Source organism: Eurosta solidaginis, chromosome 1, assembly GCF_040869045.1.
Source record: "Eurosta solidaginis isolate ZX-2024a chromosome 1, ASM4086904v1, whole genome shotgun sequence".
Lineage (NCBI taxonomy): Eukaryota > Metazoa > Arthropoda > Insecta > Diptera > Tephritidae > Eurosta > Eurosta solidaginis.
Window position 1 is genome coordinate 262,461,321 of NC_090319.1, and position 14,728 is coordinate 262,476,048.

The window sequence follows — 14,728 nt, forward strand, 5'->3', positions numbered from 1 at the left end:
AGGTGGACGCCTTTTCGAGATATCGCCATAAAGGTGGACCAGGGGTGACTCTAGAATGTGTTTATACGATATGGGAATCAAACGAAAGGTGCTAATGGGTATTTTAAAAGGGAATGGGCCTTAGTTCTATATGCGGACGCCTTTTCCAGATATCGCCATAAAGGTGAACGAGGGGTGACTCTAGAATGTGTTTGTACGATATGGGTATAAAATAAATGGTGTTAATTAGTATTTTAAAAGGGAGCGGGCCTTAGTTCTATAAGTTGACGCCTTTTCGAGATATCGCCATAAAGGTGGACCAGGGGTGACTCTATAATGCGATTGTACGATATGGGTATGAAATAAATGGTGTTAAAAAGTATTTTAAAAGGGAGTAGGCCTTAGTTCTGTAGGTGGACGCCTTTTCGAGATATCGCCACAAAGGTGGACCAGGGGTGACTCTAGAATGTGTTTGCACGATATGGGAATCAAATGAAAGGTGTTAATGGGTATTTTAAAAGGGAGTAGGCCTTAGTTCTATATGTGGTCGCCTTTTCCAGATATCGCCATAAAGGTGAACCAGGGGTGACTCTAGAATGTGTTTGTACGGTATGGGTATAAAATAAATGGTGTTAATTAGTATTTTAAAAGGGAGTGGGCCTTAGTTCTATATGTGGACGCCTTTTTGAGATATCGCCATAAAGGTGAACCAGGGGTGACTCTAGAATGTGTTTGTACGATATTAATGAGGGATTTAAAAGGAAGTTGCCCTTAGTTGTGTATGTGAAGTTGTTTTCGAGATATCGACCAATATGTGGACCAGGCTGACCCAAAACATCATGTGTCGGGTACTGCTAATTTATTTATATATGTAATACCACGAACAGTATTCCTGCCAAGTTTCCAAGGGATTTTGATTTCGCCCTGCAGAACTCTTTCATTTTCTTCTGCTTAATATGGTAGGTGTCACACCCATTTTACAAAATTTTGCGTCAATAAACCAATCCAATTACAATGTTTCATCCCTTTTTTCGTATTTGGTATAAAATTATGGCATTTTTTTAATTTTTCGTAATTTTCGATATCGAAAAAGTGGGCGTGGTCATAGTCGGATTTCGGCTATTTTTTGTACCAAGATAAGGTGAGCTCAGATAAGTACGTGAACTACGTTTAGTAAAGATATATCGATTTTTGCTCAAGTTATCGCGTTAACGGCTGAGAGGAAGGACAGACGGTCGACTGTGTATAAAAACTGGGCGTGGCTTCAACCGATTTCGCCCATTTTCATAGCAAACAGTTATCCTCATAGAACCCTACCAAATTTCAGATGGATTGGTAAATTTTTGTTCGACTTATGGCATTAAAAATATTCTAGGCGAATTAAATGAAAAAGGGCGGAGCCACGACAATTTTGAAATTTTCTTTTATTTTTGTATTTTGTTGCACCATATCAATACTGGAGTTGAATGTTGATATACTTTACTTATATACTGTAAAGATTTTTTGTTAAAATTTGACTTTAAAAACAATTTTTCATATGATTTGGCTAATTTTTGTTTATAACACATACAGTAATAGTAGTAACGTTCCTGCCAAACTTATCATGATATTGTAACGAATTTACTGAAATTCCGCCTCTTCCAAATCTTCTACTAACGTTCGAATCACTAAACTGTTGAATATATCACTCCAATATTGAATAATGCAAAAATGGCCTTCATTAAAGTACTTCACAATAACACTTCGCAACTAATAGCTTGCTTGCTTAAACCAAACTGATTGCTTAAATGAAATTGACTTTTAAAATAATACTGCTATGGCTCGCTAGATAGCGTCTTAATCGAAACTGCTTGATAGCTCAAATCAAACTGAATTCCAGCGCCTCTACATTTTCTGCCATTTATAATCTCTGATTTCAACGTTCGCATCTTCTAGGCGCTTCCATTTCCAGAATCTACTAATTGCCATCAGCTCTCAAACTTCTCAGCTGTAACTACAATTGCACGATTTTATAGCTTCTCTCATTGTATACTTTCAGGAGTATCTCAGATATATGCATGTGTTTGTGCATTGATTCTCCGCTGCTCGTATACGTACATGGTACATATGTGTAGACGCAATTATTGTTTCGTTTATGTAGATACATAATGATTGAATTATTGATGTGAATTCACGTCACTGCTTAGCATCGGCCTAGAGATGGCAGCACCGCTTAGTTTTGCTAATATTCGTAACAATATCTTCAACGACTGCCAAATTAAAGCTTGCAAAACTTTTAAATTACCTTCTTTTAAAAGTGGGCGGTGCGACGCCCGTTGTCCAAAATTTTACTAATCTTCTATTCTGCGTTATAACGTCAACCCACCTTCCAAGTTTCAACGCTTTACCCGTCTTTGGTACTGAATTATCGCATTTTTTCGGTTTTTCGAAATTTTCGATGTCGAAAAAGTGGGCCTGGTTATAGTCCGATATCGTTCATTTTAAATAGCGATCTGAGATGAGTGCCCAGAAACCTACATACCAAATTTCATCAAGATACCTCAAAATTAACTCAAGTTATCGTGTTAACGGACAGACGGACGGACGGACATGGCTCAATCAAATTTTTTTTCGATACTGATGATTTTGATATATGGAAGTCTATATCTATCACGATTCCTGTATGCCTGTACAACCAGCCGTTATCCACTGAAAGTTAATATAATCTGTGTGCAAAGGACGCTGAGTACAACAAGTAGGGAAGATTAAGTTCGTGTGTAACCGAACATTACATACTCAGCTGAGAGCTTTGGAGACAAAATAAGGGAAAACCACCATGTAGGAAAATGAACCTAGGGTGAACCTGAAATGTGTTTGTATGATATGGGTATAAAATGGAAGGTATTAAAAAGTATTTTAGAAGTGAGTGGGCCGTAGTTCTATGGCTGAACGCCTTTGCGAGATATCAACATAAAGGTGGACCAGGGGTGACTGTATAATGTGTTTGTACGATACGGGTATCAAAGTAAAGGTAGTAATAAGTGTTTTAAAAGGGAGTGGCTCTTAGTAGTATATGTGAAGGCGTTTTCCAGATATTGACCAAAATGTAACCCAGGGTGACTCAGAATCACCATATTTCATCCCTTTTTTTGTATATGGTATAGAGTTATGACATTTTATTCATTTTTCGAAATTTTCGATATCGAAATCATAGTCGGAGTTCGCCCATTTTTAATACAAAGATAAAGTGAGTCGAGATAAGTACGTGAACTAAGTTTAGTAACGATATATCGATTTTTCCTCAAGTTATCGTGTTAACGGCCAAGAGGAAGGGCAGACGGTCGACTATGTATAAAAACTAGGCGTAGCTTCATCGATTTCGCCCATTTTTACAGAAAACAGTTATCGTCATAGCAGCTATGCCCTTGCCAAATTTCACAAGGATTGGTAAATTTTTGTTCAGCTTATGGCATTAAAGTATTCTAGATAAATTAAATAAAAAAGGGCGGAGCCACGCCCATTTTGTAATTTTCTTTTATTTTTGAATTTTGTTGCACCATATCATTACTGGAGTTGAATGTTGCCATAATGTACTTATATACTGTAAGATATTCAATTTTTTGTTAAAATTTTACTTTTAAATTTTGTTTTTAAGTGGGCGTGTTCGTCATCCGTTTTAGGTAATTTTTATTTAGCACACATATAGTAATAGGAGTAACGTTCCTGCCAAATTTCATAATGATATCCTCAACGACTGCCAAATTACGGCTTGCAAAACTTCTTTTAAAAGTGGGCGGTGCTACGCCCATAGCTCAAAATTTTACAAATTTTATATTCTGCGTCATAAGGTCAACCTACCTACCAAGTTTCATCGCTTTATCCGTCTTTAGTAATGAATTATCGCACTTTTTCGATATCGAAAATTTCGAAAATTCGAAAAAGTGCGATAATTCATTACTAAAGACGGATAAAGCGATGAAACTTGGTAGGTAGGTTGACCTACGCGTGGTTATAGTCCGATTGTTTATGCCTACGAGCCAAAACATAAATATTTGCGGCAGCTCTAGGAACATAAATGTTTTCGCCAGCCTTAGTATGCATTCTGTTAACCTTATGTTAACAGCAACTGTTTGACTACTTTTGTCAAACAGTTAACTACAATAATCGTTTGATTGTACCGTTTCGCGAGTTAGAGAATTTTATGCAAAAGAAGGCTCTTTCACTTCTTTTGCGATCATCCAAGGAACAGCAGTCTGCAGCCACCACGATTTCCGTAAGTTGAAAATAAAATTATTAATATACACATATATACACGTACATATACACGTACATATACACATACACATTACAATTTCATATTGTAGTTAATAAAATTTTTGTATATTTAATTAACTAAATAAAATATTTTTATAACGTGAATCTAATTCTCAATTTTTTTCAATCTTTCATTTATTTCGGCGGACGAGCCCAAGGTCTCCTGCTCCCTCGAACATGGTCCTTCGGAACCGTTAAATGAGAAACAAATTTATTTTCCAGTGACCAAACATTTTCAACTTTGTAAGGATATAATTTCATCCAACTTTAATCGGTGGTCCAGCATTAAATTTCGTGATCCAGCAGAATATCAAAAATTATTGGCGGTCCAGCGTACCAAAATAATTTATTGGAAAAATCCAGCAAATAATATTGCAAGCAGCCATCCAGCGATTTACAATATAAATCTACAGTTTTTATTGAAAAGGTACGTGTAAAAAAAAAAAAATTTCAGTGCACTTCAAAATTACTGGTTACCCTTTTAAAAAAAAAAAAAAAAATAAAAGTTAATTCAATTTAAATTTCATTAAAGAAGTGATAGTGATTGCGTAAATTAATTAAAGTGATAAGGGTTGATTTTTGTTTGTGATACACGTATATACATATGTACATATGTACATATATACGTTTTGCTTTAATTTTAAATTTTTCTGAAAAGTGCGCGGGAATGCCAAAATAAGTGTTAAAAGTTTCATTTCCAGTGATCCTTGAACATTTTTTTTTGATAAGTTTTCAAAGTAAAGTGTTTAAAAGTAAAATTTTCAAAGGTGTAAAGAATTTTTCATTTTTTCCATTGCACCATTTTCACTTAACCTCACTTTTTAACACTTGGCCCGCGCATATAGTAAAATTTTTCATTTTATAATTGTTCACTTTCTGTTTGATTTCTCCCTTTTATAAAGTTTTATTATTTTGCAAAATCACTATACTTGTATTTAAATTATTTCAATTATTTGGCTGGCGAGCATTTTACATAGGCTGATTACATTGTATATACATATATATTTGCGATTAGTACGGGCGGTCATATATTTATACAAACATACGTTGTGCATCATTACAGGGTGTCCGGTTGTGTTAGCTATTGTGAAATTCTGTGCGGTTAAAATCTATCTTGTACAAAAAGCCTTTTGCTATCGATTATTTCCCCATACTCTGGTAAGAAATATTCGACACAGCCTAGGGTTGTACAAGGAAAATTTCACTTATATATATATAGACCTCGTACATCAAAGCTCTTTGCTATCGGTTATTTCCCCCTACCCTGGTAAGGAATATCCCACACAGCTTAGGGTTGTACAGGCAACAAAGAAACTGGTTTCTATAACCACGAAATTTTTGCACAGCAATACAAAGCTTTCACTAAACCACTCCAACTGGTGCGCAACTGGTCTCGAAAGACCCACTTTACAAAATTTTCGCTAAATACGGTTCTTTTTGGTTTGTTAGTATTACACTGTTTCTGGGTGTGTTAGTTATTGTAAAAATTTGTGCTATTAAAACCTATCTTGTACAAAAAAGCTTTTTGCTATCGTTTATTTTCCCATACTCTGGTTAAAAATATTCGACACAGCTTAGGGCTGTACAAGGAAATTTTTCATTTACATATATATATATACATATAGCGACCTCGTACATAAAAGCTCTTTGCTATCGGTTATTTCCCCCTACCCTGGTAAGGAATATCCGACACAGCTTAGGGTTGTACAGGCAAAATAAAATCTGGGTTCTAGAACCAACAAATTCCTAGCACAGCAGTACAAAATATCAAAAAACCACCCCTCGACTGGTCCGCAACTAATCTTGAAAGGACAACTTTACCAAATTTCAAAATAAATACCGTTGTTTTTTTTTCTTGGTTTTTTAAGTAACAATAAAATATTTTTCTGGCTGGAAATATTTTTTTTTGCGTGTTACATCTGTGGTGGCAATTAGTAAACCCGTCAAATATATACGTTTTTCATAACCTTTGCTTAATTTCATCTCATTATAAGCTTTTCATTCGTTTTTTGTAACAAAATGGAAAACTTTACCAGACTTACTGATTCAGTAGTAGATTTCGACAAAGATTTTAATGAAATTCCTGCAAAAAATCATACAATCCATGCGCTGAAAATTCAGCAAGCCGATTTTAAGGCAATGTATGAAAAAGTGAAAGAAGCATTTGACGGATTGTTGGCAGATGAAACCATTGACCAAAAAGCGGTTTCATCAATTCGCAAAAAGCATAAAATGTGCTATGCAACTTATATCAGAACTATGTCAAAAATACATAGTTTATGCGAATCGCTTGAAGAGGAAACGAAAAACAAGGAGAAAGAGAATATCGTTCACAAGCATCATAATCTCCGTCTGCCTCCTTGCGATACCATAACTTTCAAGGGCGATTATATTTCATGGCCAACTTTTCGTGATATGTTCACGGCCATTTATAAAAGCAATGAATCACTTGACGGAGTTCAAAAACTATATTACCTTACGCAAAAGACACAAGGTGAAGCAAGGGAAATTGTTGAAAAATGTCCGTTGACCAATGAAGGTTTTGACACTGCTTGGAAAAACCTTAGCGATAGGTATGAGAATAAGAGAATTCTTATTAATTCCCAATTGAAAATTCTCTTCAATTTAGATTCAATAGAGTCAGAGTGTGGGACTTCTATTAAAAAATTGCAGAGGGATATCAACAATTGTATATCCGCCCTTAAATGTCACAAAATTGACATTACTAACTGGGATGCAATTATCACCTACTTATGTTCAACAAAATTACCTGAACTAACACTATCGCTTTGGGAGCAGTCGGTCGAAAATAAGACGGACATATCTAAGTGGGAGGACATGGACAAGTTCCTCACTAATAGATTTCAGACTTTGGAAAGCGTTTCAGGTCTCCGAGGAGCCAAACCAAAGAGTCAGAAATCGAATAGTACACATAAATCCTCCCCCGAACCTTCACAAAAGAAGCTTGGCGCACATCAATCTAGTGTTGCCAATAATGCGTGCAAGATGTGCAAATCAAAAGAGCACAAACTTCATAGATGTCCCAATTTCAAAAGGTTAGAGGTTAGCAAAAGGATTAGTTTTATTAAATCCAATGGCTGCTGCCTCAATTGCCTCTCTTCGGGACATTCGGTGTCGAGATGTACTAGCCCGTACAATTGCGGCACTTGCCACTCTCGACATCATTCTTTATTGCATTTACAGAATCAACGGTCGAAACCGTCTAGCAAATCACAGAAACCTTCGGATAATATACAGTCCACTTCTACACAAGCCCAACAAACGCGCGACTCCACTAGCAGTAACAAACCATCTGCTAGCAATGTACAATCCCATCATGCTAATACAAGCAAAGGGATTTTATTAGGTACGGCGCGCGTTAACATACATCACAATGGTACAAACTTTTCTGCCAGAGCACTTATAGATTCAGGATCAGAGTGTTCCTTCATTACGGAGAGGCTCAGACGCAGAATAAACCTGCCAACACGTAAAATGCATGCTCAAGTTTCGGGCATCAATAATACGGTTTCTGCGCAGGTAAAGGAAGCGTGCATGATCCAACTGCGGTCACCTGTCGACCCACTGATTGCTATCGAGGCTATGGTTCTTGTTTTGCCACAAGTAACTGGGAACTTGCCAACATGCCAAATTTCGGCGTTGACACAACAAGCTTTTCCAGACCTTATCTTGGCGGATAAGCGGTTCTTCATCAACGAGCAAGTTGATCTTGTTTTGGGCGGAGACGTTTACCCACAAATAATATTAGAGGGTATTAGGAAAAACGTGCTTAATACACTTTTAGCTCAAGAAACTGTGTTCGGGTGGATTTTAACTGGTCACGCGGACGCAGTAAAACCATCTAACCATCGGGCATCCTATTTCAATGAAGTGTCATTAGTGAAACAATTAGGAAGCTTTTGGGAACTGGAAGATGTACCAAAAACAAAAATTCGTACGCAAGATGAGCAACAATGCGAAGAGCTCTTCAAACGTACAACAGTGCGGAATGATCAGGGAAGATATATCGTTTCACTTCCTTTCCGATCAGATTTCCCAAATAACATTAATTTAGGCCCTTCTTTAGGAAAAGCCTGTTCACAATTCTATTCAAACGAATCACGACTAGCAAAAAGGCCCGAGTTACGACAGGAATATAATAGGGTGGTCATGGAATATGAATCCATGGGCCACATGTCCAAATTATCTGGAATGCAGTCAGCTAATGCTACTGACAATTATTACTTGCCTCATCATGCGGTAATCAAAGAGGAAAGTACAACAACAAAGGTTAGGGTGGTTTTTAATGCCTCGTCTGCAACAGCAAATGGCAAAAGCCTTAACGACGTTCTCCTTCCAGGGCCGGTGCTTCAGTCTGATTTAACTATGCTGTTATTGCGTTGGCGACTTTTTAAATATGTCTTCAACAGCGATATTGAGAAGATGTATCGCCAGATTCTGGTCAATAGCGACCATACCAAATATCAGAGAATAGTTTTTCGTTCTAGTCCGCATGAACCTATCAGTCTTTATGAATTGAAGACTGTGACTTTCGGAGTTAATTGTGCTCCTTACTTAGCAATTAGAACTTTATTACAGCTAGCTGATGACTCGGAACCCGTATACCCAATCGCATCAAATATTTTGAGAAATTATATGTACGTCGATGACGTCCTTGCTGGAGGTCATTCCATAGAATCGACAATTAAAGCGCGAGATCAAGTTAATACGGTTTTGAAATCAGCTGGTTTTCCATTACGAAAATGGACTTCGAATTTCAGTGAAATTTTAGGCGGGATTCCAAAAGCGCATCTTTTGCATGAAGATTTTCTCGAATTCGAAGATACGAGCAGTGCCAAAGCACTTGGTATTAGATGGAATGCTCATGCGGATCATTTCTATTTTAAAGTCAAATCTATTGAAACTAACCAAATTCTAAGTAAGAGAGAAATACTTTCGGCTATTGCCAAGCTTTTCGATCCATTAGGGTGGCTGGCACCAATTATTATAGTTGCTAAAATTTTGATGCAAAACATCTGGTTAGAGGGTACTAATTGGGATGAACCAGTTTCGCCACCTACGCAGGATCAATGGAACATTTTCGCGCAAAATCACATTGCAATCGAGCAAATGAGGATTCCGCGATGGGTACTATTTTCACCAAAGGACAAAGTCGAGATTCATGGTTTTTGCGATGCATCGGAGAAAGCATATGCTGCTGCTGTATATCTACGCGTGGAAAGGGAAGACGGGATACACGTCAACTTACTTTTAGCGAAAACCAGAGTTGCTCCAGTTAAAACTATTTCTCTGCCACGCTTGGAGCTTTGTGGGGCCGTTCTACTCGAAGAAATTATTGAATCGGTTATCAATAATATTGATTTCGGTAACTTGAAATTGCATCTTTGGACCGATTCTACGATAGTTCTCGCATGGATACGCAAACCTCCATGCTCATGGTCTACCTTTGTGGCCCATCGCATTACAAAAATCCTAGATAAAGTAGGAAATTCAAGTTGGTCTCATGTAGATTCCGCAACTAACCCAGCAGACTTAGCTAGTAGGGGTGTATTAGCACACGAGTTGCTTAACAATTCCTTGTGGTGGCAGGGTCCTTCTTGGCTTCAAGAAGGTAAAGAAAAATGGCCGCCACAAAATACAAACTATACTACTAATAGCGAGGAAAAAAGGTTCAAAGTACATACTACAACCACAGGCAATGTTAGTGATATTCTTGAAAGATTTTCTAGCCTACCCAGAGCTTTGAGAGTGATTTCATATATTTTTAGGTTTTCTCAGAGAACAAATCCAAAAACAAAAGCGTCATTTAAACCAACGCCTTGCTCAGTTGCAGCAGGCGAAATTAAATTAACGATTACTCGATTGATAATCATTGCACAGAGGCAACACTTTAGTTCGGAAATCAACAAACTTAAAGCAGGAGAATTAATAGATTCAAAGAGTGAAATACTTTCTCTCAATCCGTTTATTCACGAAGATAATATTTTGCGGATAAAGGGGCGTAATGAGGCATCTGAAGATTTACCTTTCAACGAACGTTGTCCGATTATTCTCCCGTATAATTGTAGGTTATCACGTCTGATAGTTCAATTTATCCATGACATATCACTTCATGGTGAAAACCAACTAATGTTGCGACTTATCAGAACGCAATATTGGATCCCCAGAGTGAAAACAATGATTAGGTCTGTCATTCATAATTGTAAGATCTGCACGATCTATCGGAAACGATCGCAAAACCAACTTATGGGTGCATTGCCGAAGGAGCGAACTACCTTTTCGCGAGCGTTTACCAATACAGGGGTTGACTTTACAGGACCATTTGATATTAAAAGTTATCGCGGCCGTGGTTGCCGCATTTCGAAAGGTTACGTTTGTCTATTTGTTTGCTTTGCTACCAAAGCTATTCATTTAGAAGCCACAAATGACTTAAGTACCGCATCCTTTTTAGCAGCCTTTGACAGGTTCATTGCTAGACGAGGATGTCCAAAAACTATCTATTCAGACAACGGAACGAACTTTGTCGGAGCCTCAAGGGCTCTTAAAAAAGAACTTAAGGTCTTTATCGCTGATGCGCGTGATAGAACTTTATCAAAGTATGCACATCAATTACTTGAATGGCATTTCATACCGCCATCTGCGCCGCATATGGGCGGCCTCTGGGAAGCGGGCGTTAGAAGCTTTAAGACACACTTCAAAAAGATTGCATTAGTGGGGAAATATACATTTGAGGAGTTTAACACGCTTCTATGTCGAATAGAGTCATGTCTCAATTCGCGACCTTTGAGCCCTGCTTCTAACCAACCTTCTGACTTAGAACCTCTTACCCCGGGTCATTTCTTAGTAGGAGGACATCTATTAGCCCCACCAGAATTAGATACGAACGAGAATCCTGCTTCGATTGTTAATCGATGGCAGAAACTGAAAACTATACACCATAAATTTTGCCGAAGATGGAAATCCGAGTATTTAGCTGAACTACACAAACGGAATAAGTGGAAGCAATCTCAAACTAACATAAAGGTCGGAGATCTTGTCGTCATCAAAGAGGATAATTTGCCACCTAACGAATGGAGAATGGGCAGAGTGATCAATTTATACCCCGGTTCCGATAACCGAGTTCGCGTCGTAGACCTTATTACAGAATATGGTCAGGTTACTCGACCGTTAGTGAAGTTGGTACTACTACCAACAGATACCATTGAAAATGAGGAACCTACTTCAAGGGAAACTAGATCTAGGAAAACCCCTAATCAGCAAATTAGCTGTTAGGCAAATTTTAACAAAAAAAAATTTTCTTTCCTTTTACTTAAATGTCGAGGTGCATTCATTCGCATTTTTGTTGTTCAAAACATTTTTTTCTCATCGCATCTCGGTCATTTTACCCAAAAAATACAAACACTTTGTTTTATTATAATTCTGTAATCCAAATTACCAATGGTATTGGAGTTACCCATAAAATTCATTTTTTTTTCATATAAACTTTTCGCGTTTGCATATCTTTTGATTTAAGTAATTTTTGCATTCGTTGAAAGTTAATCGAACTTCACAAAAATTCCGAAAGGTTCAAAAGAAAAAAAAATTAAATTGTTTTTTTTTTTTTTTTTCAAACACACTCCAACTCATAGCAGCTTTCGGCGGATTATACGCCTTGTTTAGCGCAAATCCAAAATAAAAACCCATCTGTGAAAAATATTTTCACGTTCCTTCAAAAATTTTTTTTTCTAGGAATTTTTTGTTCAAAGGCACCGACCCACTCTAATGCTCATTCTGATTTTGCCAATTTATTTAAATAAGCATAACACGCGGCCTATTATTAAAATAACATTAAAATTCAGAAATTATCGCATTTCTGAACTTGGGCCATTGCACTTGGGTACATTTTCCAGCACCCTGTTTTTCTTGCATACAAATCTACCACTTACCGGCACTTTGTTTTGATTTTGTTCTTCTTTTATTCCCGGACATCATGAAAGTAGTGGTGCGTGGTGAATGCATTTTTTTCAATTCGATAAGTGCACCAAAGGTATCGACAGGTGTGATAATGCAGCGTTCACAACCTGCAACTAGTTGTGTGGGCTGACTGCAAGATACCGGAATCGATATGAAATGTATGAAAACGTTGTAAAATTTACTATTTTAGTCCGTATAAAGGCAAATTTAATGAAAAATTAAAGGGGGAGGATACTAAATGCTTCAGATTAACAAAAATCGCTCCAAAATATGTCAAGTGTTAATGCTGAAGATTTAATTTACTTATTTGCAGAAGGGTCGTACGAAATCTTTTACTTTTCTTTTTGGATCGCATATTAAATAAAGCAACATACATATGTATATGCTCGAGTATAATGAGCTATAAAATTTTGGTTTCTGGGTAAAAATACATGCTTGCCACCCAGAATACTCACTTTAGCCACAAGTCGCAGCCGCTACTATTAAAGCGGCTTAAACCACCTCAGTTTCTAATCGAGGTAATCGGTAGAATTATTGCTCGCCAGCATATATACATGACATTTTCCATTATACCATTGTTACCTCAACGGGGAAAAATGTCATTACAGCACAACATGACCCGTTATTCTGCTATGCGCAAACGCATTGAGTTCGGAGGACAATACAGCCTCAAGTGCAAATTCTGCGGCCGATATCATCCGATTCGGCTTTGTCCAATCTTTCGAGCCAAAAAACCGGAAGATCGTTTACGTGCGGTGCTCATACACCGCTATTGCACAAATTGCCTGGCAGGCACTCATCGAACAGAGAGTTGCTCAAATGAGGGAAGATGTCGTCGATGCAACGACGACCACCACACTCTTCTCCATATTGACACCTCTGCCGACCCGCGAAGAACAACGCACAAACCATTAAGGTATTCACACCACGAAGACGACGACGATGACGATATCATTTCGTTAGAAGCATCAGTGGTCGAAGCTGAAAACAATGCGCCTGTAGAGTTGGAGGAAGGTGAAATATCTGTCTCGCAAGCGGGAACTAGTGCTTCCCGCAGAGACACCAACGAGGAAAGGGAGTTAGATGCACTCCCAACCGCACGAGGCAGCGATATGACCGACCGCCGACTTAGACCGTTGTTGAATCACGAAAAAAGGCAACAAGATGCGTCACGAGCGATTAAGCCGTACCGTCGACAACAAAATGCCCAAGCACATCGCCAAAAGCAAAACAAACCCCGGAGGAGAGTGGAACCTTACGCTTTCCAGCCTCTGGTTCGCAACAATTTTCGATCTGGTGTTCAGGAACCTGCTGCGTTAATGAGCATACAGTACACCACCGCGATTACACCGACTGCAGTCGTCAAGGTCGAATCCGGAGGGCGATTACATTTAGTTCGTGCGATGATTGATCCAAGCGCCAGTACCTCAATTATCGCGGACGGCCTTGTAAAAGATTTAAACCTATCTCCGACAGCGACAAATAAGCAAAAAGGTTGCTTTATCAAATTACGAGGGAACTACGGGCATGCGAGTACGGTAACAACACATGCTATAGTTCTGCGGAACTTTTCCAAGCGCTCACCGGCTAACGAGGTTGATAGTGCAATCGTCAGAGCGTACTCCAACCTAAAGCTTGCCGACGCACGGTTTCATAGTCCTGCCCCGGTAAGCCTAGTACTAGGATCAGACGTGTTCCCTAAAATATACAGGGGCACCATCCCAGCAGGCACTCTTGGTCCGCTACTAGCCCAAGACACCGTCTTTGGGTTCGTGCTATCTGGGGCCTGCTAAAAACATATACGTCGACATTCTTTTTTTTTCCTTTCATTTTTCAAACATTCAACTTTTGAATTTATATACATATTAAGTGTTGAATTTATACTACATCAAATTTTATATATTTTATACGCTAACCAATTGAATTTCGTAATAAACCAGTGCATCTGAAATTTTTAATACACGTCCATACATTTTCTTTCCTTTTTGAATTTCTTTCCAACAGTGTACCATTGGAAAACTCGTAAACTTGGATCTTGGTGGCTGGCTGTTGTTCTGCTAGGAAATTGCTTATCGCAAGGGGGCCGGCATGTTTATGCCTACGAGCCAAAACATAAATATTTGCGGCAGCTCTAGGAACATAAATGTTTTCGCCAGCCTTAGTATGCATTCTGTTAACCTTATGTTAACAGCAACTGTTTGACTACTTTTGTCAAACAGTTAACTACAATAATCGTTCGATTGTACCGTTTCGCGAGTTAGAGAATTTTATGCAAAAGAAGGCTCTTTCACTTCTTTTGCGATCATCCAAGGAACAGCAGTCTGCAGCCACCACGATTTCCGTAAGTTGAAAATAAAATTATTAATATACACATATATGCACGTACATATACACGTACATATACACATACACATTACAATTTCATATTGTAGTTAATAAAATTTTTGTATATTTAATTAACTAAATAAAATATTTTTATAAC

At 38.0% G+C, this 14,728-nt stretch overlaps 1 long non-coding RNA gene across 1 annotated transcript; it reads left to right on the forward strand.

Moving 5' to 3' along the window:
• Positions 1-4,193: 4,193 nt before the first annotated feature.
• On the forward strand, positions 4,194-13,164 carry LOC137242612 (uncharacterized). Its single transcript, XR_010950305.1, has 3 exons — positions 4,194-4,231; positions 4,495-4,699; positions 12,855-13,164. It is a non-coding gene; the product is annotated as an uncharacterized lncRNA (long non-coding RNA).
• Positions 13,165-14,728: the final 1,564 nt, after the last annotated feature.